Source organism: Peromyscus californicus, unplaced genomic scaffold, assembly GCF_007827085.1.
Source record: "Peromyscus californicus insignis strain IS unplaced genomic scaffold, ASM782708v3 Scaffold_7__1_contigs__length_154581171, whole genome shotgun sequence".
Classification (NCBI taxonomy): domain Eukaryota; kingdom Metazoa; phylum Chordata; class Mammalia; order Rodentia; family Cricetidae; genus Peromyscus; species Peromyscus californicus.
Window position 1 is genome coordinate 76,526,214 of NW_026294595.1, and position 12,105 is coordinate 76,538,318.

Here is a 12,105-nt window from a genome sequence, read left to right on the forward strand (position 1 = left end):
TTTAATGTCTCTACTTTAAGGGACTTGTGTTTTTAAGTTGAATTCACTTGCTTAACTATTCAAATCCTTTTATTGATATCAAATGGTAGTAACAGAAACTGAATAGAATAGAATAGAATAGAATAGAATAGAATAGAATAGAATAGAATAGAATAGAATAGAATAGAATAGAATAGAATAGAATAGGATCTCTGTTAGAAAGGGAAGGTAGTCAATACAGACAAAAGTGTCCAAAGTACCACCAGCACCACCCATACCTTCTCCCATCCCAAACAAAAGGACACTGGCAATGCAAGTTGCTGTTAACCTTTGCCTGATAGTAATGTGTGCTCACCTGCTGTCACCTTGCAAGCAATTGAAAGCCATTCTGTGTCCTACAATAGGATGTTGTGAAACACAAAAGAATATGATGTCTGAGAATCCTTCCAGTCTGATCCTTGTTACCAATCACTTTGTGTTCTATGGCTGTCCAGCTATCCATTCAAGAGATGACCAGTAGGTGGCAGGATTGAAGCACATATGACAGATGCAAGGCTTTTCCTGATGTATTAATAGCCCAGTTGTTTACAGCTCTGTAGCTGTTGTTTATAACTCTGCAGCGCACTTGGTGGCTCTTCTTCCTCACCTGCTATTTGTCTACATCTGCCTCTATGTCTCCAAGGACATGTCACGTGGGAACCAGAACTAAGGAGTCCTAAGTCTTTGTGCTTGTTGGGCAAAGACACCAGCCTTCTCTCCTCTCACTCCTCATGAATTTTCAACTTCTAAAACTAGGCAACTAAAAGAATCAAGGTCTCTGCCTATGATTCAACTTGAGGATTTGAACTAATCAACCACCTAGAATTTTAAAGCCTCAGCACTGTATTTGACAGAGATCACAGAACACAATAATGTGCTACTTGCAAGCTACAGATTATCTAAACAAATGGCATGAAAACTGCCACTGTCAATGAAGAGACAAATGCTAAAACACATGAGAGGAGCCTTAAGAAATGCTAACTTTCATGGGACAGACCTAGGCCCTCTGCGCATATGTTCCAGTTATATAGCTTGGTCTTCTTGTGGGACTCCCGAAAGTGGGAACAGGGGCTGTCTCTGACACTCTTACCTGCTTTTGGGACCCTTTGCTTCTACTGAGTTGCCTCCTCGTCCAGTCTTAATGGCAGAGGAGGTGCCTAGTCTTACTGCAACTTGATATTCCCTGACTAGCTGATATACACGGGAGGCCTGTGCTTTTCTGAAGAGAAAGGAGGAGGAATGGATGTGGGGAAAGATGGGAGGTTCGGGGAGGGACTGGGAGAAGAGGAGAGAGGTGATTGGGTTGGGGGAAATTAATTAATTAATTAAAAAATAAATAAAACTTTAAAAAAGAAATGCTAACTTTCAGGAAGACTAATAGGTGATCATATGAATTCTCTTTGCCAATATCCCATCCAACAGTAAAGAGATATTTTTACTTTACTGAAACTTAGGAATAAAAATTAGTCATATACCGAAAACTCCAGAAGAAGCTGCTACATGTTAGCAGAATGACGGGTAGACACAGTATGCTTTTGGCCACCTAGGGCTGCCACAGCTAAGCCATAGATTGTAGATTAAATAACAAACATTTTTTTTCTGATATTATAGAAGGTCAAAGTTACAGAGGAAGGAGTTAGCAGGTTTGCTTTGTGAGTCCCCTTTTCTAGGCTCGAAAGTATTGTTACACATCTTGTCTTATTGCTGTATCATTATTCATCTCTGGCATCTCTTCATCTTGCTTCTCATAAAGATGCAGGCCATGGCACATGAGGGCTTCCCCTTTACCTCCTTAATTACTTCCCAAAGGCCCCATCTCCAAGACAGTCACACCAGAGTACACAGCTTAGTCCACAATGCAGCTCAAATCCATTCTTCAATTTTTTCAGGAAAACAGGGAAGGGAAAGAATGAAGGGAAAGCGATAATGAAAAACTGAAGCCAACTATGAGTCACAGTCCAGTTCCAAGGACAGAATCCAACTTGAAGATGGAAAGAGAGGTGACCCTGATGAACAGAGTCACTCAAATTAAAAGCAATTTGAGGAATGAAGTTGATTAAGCAGGCTTGAGGACAGAAATCACACACCTATTGCTGCGACCCGCGCAGCTGGAGCACGAAATCTGACGAGGGACGCCAAGGTTAAACAGCACTCTAGACACCCAGTTTCAGTTCGTCAGGGAAGCAGCTCTCTTTATTCATACCAACATGGGCTTATATACCCCTCTAACAGCAGGAGTCAAGGAACGGCTACTCTGTATCCAGAGGCAAGCGGGACACTGCTTTCCAAACAGGAAAAACCACAGGGGAACTGATCCCCAGCACCCTCTGGAACCCAACTGCACATTTTTCACACAAACAACTTAACTGGGACAGGACAAAAAAGGGCATTTAAAGTTAAGGCAGCAAACTTACTGCTGCCAACAACTTATCTCAATAGATACGGGAAAAGCTTTTGACAAAATCTTACATTCCTTTGTAATAAAAAGTCCTAAAGAGACTAGTCATTAGACAGGCTACATATGACAGACATATAACAAATTTATACAAAGTGTACTCAAAGCATTTATACTATTATAAAATCAATAACAAGACAGGGGTAGTACTGACTGGTTTTGTGTGTCAATTTGACACAAGCTAGAGTCATCAGAGAGGAAGGAGCCTCGGTTGAGGAAATTCTTCCATGAGATTCAGCTATAAAGTATTGTCTCAATTTGTGAGCAATGGGGAAGGGCCCAGCTCATGGTGGGTTCTGCCATCCCTAGGCTGGTGATCCTGGGTTCTATAAGAAAGCAGGCTGAGCAAGCCAGGGGAAGCAAGCCAGTAAGCAGCACCCCTCCATGACCTCTGCATCAGCTCCTGCCTCCAGGATCCTGCTCTATTTGAGTTCCTGTCCTGGTTTCCTTCAATGATGAACAGCAATGCTGAAGTGTAAGCCAAATAAACCCTTTCCTCCCCAACTTACTTTTTGGTCATGGAATTTCATCACAGTAATAGAAACCCTAAGGCAAGGGTGTTCTTCTCTGTTCATATTCAATATAATTCAATAATACAAGAGAAGGAAATAAAAGGGACATACAGGAAATAAAGAAGTAGCCATCTTTATTTGCAAATGATATAAGTCTATAAAATGAAATATCCTAAACACTCCAAGAGAGATCAGATATGTTTATATCTCATAAACACCTTCAGAAAAATGTCAAGATGCAAAATCAACATACAAAGTATCAGTACTCTCCCTATATTCATGCAACAAGCATGCACCAACCACCATACTAAAAACATTCCTTGGAATAAATATAACTAAGTAAGTGAAAGATCTCAATGAGAACATCAATTAAAACATCAAAGAAATAAGTAAAAAAGCAGATTAGAAGATGTAAAGATTTCCCGTACTCATTGATTGGAAGAATTAATATTGTAGCCGGGCAGTGGTGGCACACACCTTTAATCCCAGCACTTGGGAGGCAGAGGCAGGCAGATCTCTGTGAGTTCGAGGCCAGCCTGGTCTACAGAGCTAGATCCAGGAAAGGCGCAAAGCTACACAGGAAAACCCTGTCTCAAAAATCCAAAAAAAAAAAAAAAAAGAAAGAAAGAAAGAATTAATATTTTAAAAACAGCTGTAGTGCTGAAAGTAATCCACAGATTCAATACAATTATCATCAAAGTCAAAACGTCCTACAAAGAAGAAGGAACAAAATCTTAAATTTGGCTTTTCCTCTGCTGCTGCGGAGTTGCACGGAGGTGGAAGCTCTGGTGCGTTCAAGATTCTGCCTCACCCACAATCCACTGCCATGGAAGAGGAAGGCATTGCTGCTGGAGGTGGAATGGAGGCCAGTACTGCTCTACAAGAGGTGCTGAAGACCACCCTTCTCCATGATGGCCTAGCATGCGGTATATTCGAAGCTGCCAAAGCTTTAATCAGGCACCAAACTGATCTTCGTGTGTTTGAGTCCAATTGTGATGAGCATATGTATGTCAAGTTGGTGGAGGCACTTTGTGCTGAGTAGCAAATCAATCGAATTAAAGCTAATGACAACAGGAAACTAGGGAAATGGGTAGGCCTCTGTAAAATCGATCAAGAGGGGAAGCCACAAAAAGGGGTTGGTTGCAGTTGTGTAGTAGTTAAGGATTATGTCAAAGAATCTCAGGCCAACAATGTCATCAAAGAGTACTTCAAATGCAAGAAATGGATAAATAAAGTTTGGCTCATTATAAAAATAAATAAATAAATAAATAAATAAATAAAAGAACCAGCCAGGAGGTGGTGGCACACCGTTAATCCCAACACTCAGGAAGCAGAGGCAGGTGGATCTCTGAGTTCAAAGCCAGCCTAGTCTACAGAGTGAGTTCTAGGACAGTCAGAACTATACAAACAAAACCTGTCTGAAAAAAATGCCTAAACTCAAATGGAAGCACAAAACATCCTGGATAACCAAAGCAATCCTAAACAAAAAGAATAATGCTGTGTATTGAGGTATTGTCAAACCTGATTTCAAGTTATACTGCAGAGCCATAGTAACAAAACCAGCATGGTGCTGGCATGAAAACACATATATAGGTCAATGAAATATAATAGAGTTTCAGACATAAACCCACATACCTATAGAAAATACACATTGTAGAAAAGACAGCCCCTTCAAACAATTACATTGAGAAAACTTGATATCCATGCCTAAAAGACAAACTAGATCTCTATCTCTTACCCTGCCCAAAACTCAACTCCAAATAGAACAAAGACTTTCATCTAAGCCCTGAAACTCTACAACTGCTAGAGGAAAAAATAAGGGAAGCATTTCAGGAGCTAGGCTTTAGACAGGACTTTCTGAATAAGACTCCAATCATACCTCACGATATCCAAAACTTTCAATACTGCAAAAAGAAAACAGTGATCAATGGAAGAGACAGCCTTTAGGATGGGAGGAAATCTTTGTTAACTATGTATTTTGAAGAGGATTAATATCTAAAATGTAGTCGGACTTTCTTGAAAGACTTTCTTTGGACTGCCAGCCCCCAAATAGTGACACAGACACTTTTTTACTAATTACGAAATCTTGGCCTTAGTTTAGGCTTGTTTTCAATTATCTCTTAAGATTTAAATTATCCCATTTCTATTAATCCACATTTTGCCACATGACTTTTTACCTCTCCTCAGTTCTGAGTCTGACTTGCTCCACATCTCACTGGCATCTTCAAAAGACAGTGCCCTTCCATTCCACCTAAACAACAACAACAAAAAAAGCCACCACGCAAAGTCCCTCCCTACTACTTCCTGTATGTCTCTCTATCATCTTCCAGATACCCTCTGACTCTCTATGGTTACTTTTTGTCAACTAGTTGCTAACTTGGCCTCCTGACCCAAGGTTGATTTTATTTAATTAATGCAAGCACAAACTCAGGGTTCAGTGTGATCAAATAACCCACAACATTTCCCTCTTTTTGTCTAAATAAAAAGGAAAAGTTTTAACTCTAACACAGTAAAAGTATATACAGTAAGAACAATTATCAGCTATTATCTAAATAAAATATAAAGGTTTTAACTCTGAGATAGTAAATTATATATAATGAGAACAATTACCAAGTAAGGATTACTTTCACAATATCCAGTCCATTTGTATTTAGCAAATTCAGAGAAACTACTCTATTATCTATCCTATCTTGGTGAGTCCAAAGTTTTATACCTAAATCAATTTCTATCTTGCATTACAAACCTTGAAATGTCTTTTTAGACCTTAAAAACATTTTTAGATAAACAATTTAAGCTTTTATGTTTCTCAACTATATAAACTTTACATCTCTTATGTAAGTTTCTTTTCTGAATTTGGTAACAAGCTAAACTGTAAAACTATAACTATGTATTCTTCAAACCTGTCAGAGACTGGAGAAGGATACAATATTACCTGAGTAAACAGAAAGTGCAGAGCAATCAACTTCTAAAACTATAGAAATGACAGAAGCAGCTGGCTGCCTAGACAGTCACTCAAGGTTCCTCTGCAATCTTGGGACATCCTTCTTTGGCCTACAGGCCTAGAATATCTGACAGACATTTTGTTGAAGCAGGAATTTTGAAGGCCTGTCCTACCTTGTCTTGGCAAAGTTTGTCAGTCACCTTCTTTTATATCCTGCTTGTCCAATTTGGACAGCATACTGTCAGCAGTTGAAGCAAGAGCAGTTTCTTTCCCAGTTGCTAGCTTTGAAAACAAACACCATATGGAGGTTCTTCAATATCTATTATCTTCTCTGAAGTGGATTGATGCTGCAAGGAGCAGATGTATCTCATTGTCATGAAAAGCCTTAGGTTATTAAAACATCTTAAACGCCGTATACTATAGGTCTCTGAAATGTTTGGAGACCACCTATCTATCTAAATATATCTGTGTATGACCTTGAAAAAATACCTAACATGACCATAAGTTTGGATGTTATAGATGAGTAGCTACTAATCTGCATTTCTTAATTATCCTAAATAGTTTATAATAATAGCTTTTAAGGACTAGAACTTTACATTACACCTTTAAATGAGCCGCATAGGTATAGTACCTTAAACAAGAGTAGAAACATATATACAATATGTTATAACAAAAATAAACTTAAATTTGTATCAATATACAAAAATACATAAAATGTAAACTATTTGAGACTAGTAGTTGCTTCTTAGTTTAAAAATAGATTCAATAAGCCGGGCGGTGGTGGCGCACGCCTTTAATCCCAGCACTCGGGAGGCAGAGGCAGGTGGATCTCTGTGAGTTCGAGGCCAGCTGGGCTACCAAGTGAGTCCCAGGAAAGGCGCAAAGCTACACAGAGAAACCATGTCTCGAAAAACCAAAAAAAAAAAAAAAAAAATAGATTCAATAATCTACCATTTTATCCTATCATTTCTATATCCCCCTTTTTTAATCTCTTCAGAAAGAGATCCCTGAATCTAAACTCCTGTGCTTAGTTTCCTCCCTGACCATGACCAATAACAACTTGCAATCACAACCCCCCTACAAACAATGATAAATATCCACAACCCACCTAACAACCAAAAACCACCCACCCCACCTCTTGGGAATGTGGGCATCATGTTCTTAAAATTACTTCCTGTTATCTGGGGACAATGGCATTTTTAGGGGACCCTGAGAAAATTGAGATAATGGTCAAGTCCTGGAAGAGCTAGCTGTTGTCCAGTCTTGGTGTGATGGGAAAGTGTAAGGCTTATCTGAAGTCCTGGCTGGAGTAATCTATGAGGCTGAACCATCTCAGCTAGTAGCTTTGAGGTTGTCTTGGATGCAGATTTTTGAGGAAATAGCAACAGAGGTATTCTGAGAGGGTGGATCACCTAGGCTACTTGTCTTCATTGACGTCTGGTCCTTTTTTTTCTAAAAACACAAAAACTTTTAAAGGTAACATACATATCTGCATTAACACAAGTATGAAATGTGTGATGTGCATGAATCAGCTAAAGATGATTCTCTGCTCTATGTCTGAGCAGGAAAAGGCATCTGTCAACTGTATGAATCCATTTCGACTACATAACCAACCTGTAATATAAATCTCCATCCATGCCATATGAAAGAATGGCATGCAATAATAAATCATGAAGACTCTGTAGCCAAGAAGATTTATCATGTCTGCAATAAGAAAACAAACAACCCAACTAAGAAATGAAGTAATGAATTACAGTTTTCAAAAGATGAGCTAAAAATGGCCAATAAACTCACGAAAAATGTTCAACTACATTGGCCATCATAGAAATGTAAATTAAATCAACTGAAGGCTGGTGCTATGGCTTAGTGATAAAGGAACTTTCCACCATGCCAATATAATCCCCAGAATCCAGGTAGTAGAAGGAAGAACTGATTACCAACTCTGTCAAGTTGTCTTCTGACCACATGCATGCCATTCACACACACACACACACACACACACACACACACACACACACACACACACAACATTTCCCTTAGCAGAACTACATATCAAGTGTGATAATAATTTCTATTGTTAAAAGATATTTTGAAGAAGCCAGGCAGTGGTGGCACATGCCTTTAATCCCAGCATTCAGGAGGCAGAGCCAGGAGGATCTCTGTGAGTTCGAGGCCATCATGGTCTAGAGAGCGAGATCCAGGACAGGCACCAAACTACACAGAGAAACCCTGTCTTGAAAAAAAATATATTTTGAAGAAACATACTTCAAGTTTTGTAGCTGACTTCTTATTCTTACAGCACTTTAAAATCCTAATGGCATTATTTTACTGGGTATCTACCATCTACCTATCTGTCTATTTCTCCTCCTTCTATGCTGGTATGCTATTTATGTATGTATGTGGAGGACAGAGGTCAACATCAGGTGTCCTCCTCAACCACCCTCCACCTTATGTTTTGAGGCAAGGTCTCTCACCAAACCTGGAGCTCACTGATTTGGTCAGACTGGTGGGCTAGTGAGCACCAGAGATTCTCTTGTCTCTGTCTATCCAATGCAGAAATTACAGGTGCGTGCCACCAGGCCTGGCTTTTACCTGAGTGCTGGGGATTAAACTCAGGTCCTCATGCTCATACAGCAGGCATCTTATCCGTTGAGCCATCCTCCAACCCAGCAATCCTTTTAAAACTTTATGATTACTGGACTATACCCTACTTGGTCATAGTGTGCTTTTTTATAATATTTGGTATTTTATCTTCTTATTTTTCCATTTTCTATCATTTTGCATTTTTGCAACAATACTTAGCACCTTTTCATTTTGAAAATATCAAGCAAATTTTCTTAGAAAAGTACATACTATTTGATTTTTTTACAATAAACATCTATTTCTGGGTCACTTTCATTCTTAAAAAGTTCTCATATTTCTATGTCTTGATACATTTTTTAAAGACTTCTTTATTCATTTCATGTGTCTGTGTGTGTCTGAGTGTTATGTATGCAGTGCCCACAGATACCAGAAGAGGGCGGCAGATCCCCTGGAACTGGAGTTACAGGTGTTTGTAAGCTGCCATATAGGTACTGGGCACCAAACTTGGGTCTTCTTCAAAGCAGCAAGGGCTACTAACCACTGAGCAATCTCTCAAATCCCTTGTGTCTTGATCTGTAACAGCCAATGTCCAGACAGAAGTTCTTTGCATCAGTTGAATTTAAGATAGAATTCCTCTGTGACGGCAAGTCTGCCAGTGTAGACACTTTTACCTGCTGTGGGATGGTCTTTCTGTACGCTGTGAATATGTGTTGCTAGCGTTGGTTAATAAAGAAGCTGCAATGGCCTATGACAAGGCAGAATAGAGCCAGGCCGGAAATCCAAGCAGAGAGACAGAGAAGAAAGGTAGAGTCAGGGGAGACACTGAGCACTGGGGGTGGGGAGGGACAAGATGTAGTAGAATACAGGTAACACCACAAAGCCACATGGAAAAACATAGATTAATAGAAATGGGTTGAAATAAGTTTAAGAGCTAGTTGATGATACTACTGAGCCATAGGCCAAACAGTTTGTAATTAATATAAGCCTCTCTGTATTTACTTGGGACTCAATGGCTGCAGGACCAGGCGGGACAGAAACTTCCACCAACAATATTTACCACTGGGACTTTTGGAGCTGTTTTTCTCTCTTTAGAACAGACTTGTGTAATCTTGAATCTGGGACCTTCTTTATCAAGATGAGTTTCCAAAGTTTTAGTCTATCATGGTGGGGAGAACAAGATAGAACAAAGAAATACCTATCATGGCTGCCAGGGTAAAGCTGTCCATTGGTTTTGAAGGTAAAACTTAATCTTAAAATCCTGGGAAGATTGTGCACAACAAAAACAACATGGAGTCTAGAATGATAGGATTGTTCTGAGAAGCTATTGGTAACAAGAGTCATGAATATTAATAGCCTTTGATCTACCAATTTCCCTTAAAGGAATCAACCTTTAAATCATAGTGGAACAATGATTCATACACAAAAGTTCATTGTCAAAGCAAATGTTTAGAAATGACCTGGGGTGCTGGAGAGATGGTTCAGTGGTTAAGAGCACTGGCTGCTCTTCCAAAGGACCATGGTTCAATTCCCAGAACCCACATGGCAGCTTACAGTTACCTGTAACTCCAGTTCCTGAGGATCTTACACCTTCACATCAATGCACATAAAATAAAGCTAAATAAGTTTAAAAAAAAAGGAAGAAAAAAAAGAAATGACCTGACTTGGACCTTATAAAAATAATTAATTTACCATAGGTGGCTGAAGATGTAGGCAACTGTACCCTCATCAATCTTATTCTCCAACATTCTAACTACAAAAGGAAACTCTTTGTGCAGAAGTTTAGTTATATAAACAAAAGCCATGTTAAGAGATACAACCAGCTCTCCACCAGATCTCCACCATCATGGACACGAGTCACGTGTCCCATCAAGCTGACTGGGGTACCAAAGTGCGGGACAGGACCAGTTCACAGGGACAGTACATGCAGGTACGTGGGGAATTTATGGATGATACCAGCCGCTCTATCATCCGAAACATCAAAGGCCCTGTTTGAGAGGGTGATGTGCTCACCCTATTGGAGTCAGAAAGAGAGGCTCGGGGGTTACACTGACCTTGCTCTAGGTCCTGGATATCCACCACTTGGCCCGTGATGACCTGTAACTATTAAATAAAGCATTTGCATTGTTTTTAAAAAGAGAGGGAGATACAATTAAAATTTCCAGATTTTTCTGGTTTCCAGCTGTTTTCCCGTTGTTAATCCTTCATTTTCTCCCTGAGTTATGATTCTTGCCACTTCTCTGTTTAGTTCTGGGGGTTTCCCATGTGAAAGCGCACATCTCTGGTTCTGACGGGAAGAGTCTCCCCTTTGTCAGGTTCCAGTATTCACCCCTTACAAAGCTGCTTTCCAGCTATAAAAACCAAAAGCAGCCAATGACCTCTCCCAGAAGGAAGCCCTTCTGAGGCATGCTAGCACTGCCCTCAACACTGAGAGGATTATGAATCCAACATCCTTTTATACCCTTCGGAATCTTCTTTAAAGGCAGCAGTGTTTGTATCCACTGTCTCTTAGTCCATGAAAATTCCTCTGTTAGAAAGAAACTACACTTCTGTGTTGTTCACTAAAGCAATATTCAGAAAGCAAGCCTTTCTGTTCTGGGAAGAATGAGAATGAAAGTGACTATTTGGGGTGGATGAAATGCTGAAAGTTCAATATAGGATTGAAGATTTTTGTTCTAGTATTAACAACAGCAGCTTCTGAAAAGGGAAATGTAGGCAGGGTTTATGGGAGCACGGAAAATGCATCCTACAGTGACTGAAAACTGAAAAATTGAACGTGGAGAAAACGCACACCCGTTTAGATGCTTCCATGTTTCAAGAAGCAAGCATTTGAGATTTACCGAATTTTACAATTACGATAAACATTCTAGCCTGTTACAAATCTATTTTTAAAAAAATTATATACCACATCGCTCTGCTAAGCATTTTTATTTAATTGTCTAGAACAAAATACACACACACACACACACACACACACACACACACATATATATATATATATATATCAGATATATATATATATATCAGAACTAGTTTTCATGTCTGCCCAAACAAAAGACTTCTGGGTCCATATTGTAGCTGATATGTTTGCAATGAAAGATACAATTACCGGAAACGATATTGTTGCAGAGAAAAAGCACATTATTTCAACCATGTTGTGGGTAACTCATGGGAATGGATTCTAAACTAACTTCATCGCCTTTGGGGATAAATTATAAATCCTAACCAGGAGCACTGGAAAGATCTCTTCTATTCTTCCTACTCGAGACATGGCCTGCTGCCTTGTGCACACAGTCTCTGCTTCCACTGTTCCAAAGACAGCGCAACAGGCAGCCATTGGAAAGCCACACTAATCAGATTCTGGCATCTGGGAGATGGCTCAGTGTGTAAGAGCACTTGCTATGCAAGCATGGGGTGCTGCGTTCAAATAGCTATGCAAACATGAGGATCTAAGTTCAAATACCCAGCGCCCACACAGGGGAAGGCAGCCATACATGGCTGTAAGTGCCTATAACCTCAGCAGTGGGGAGCAGACACAGGATCCTGGAGCTTGCTGGCCTGCCAGGCTAGCCCAAACTGAGCTTCCAGATCAGTGAGAA

General features: G+C 39.8%; 1 pseudogene; it reads left to right on the plus strand.

The window, feature by feature from the left end:
* The first annotated feature begins 3,734 nt into the window (after nucleotides 1–3,734).
* Nucleotides 3,735–4,249, plus strand: LOC128100947 (40S ribosomal protein S12-like; annotated as a pseudogene).
* Nucleotides 4,250–12,105: the final 7,856 nt, after the last annotated feature.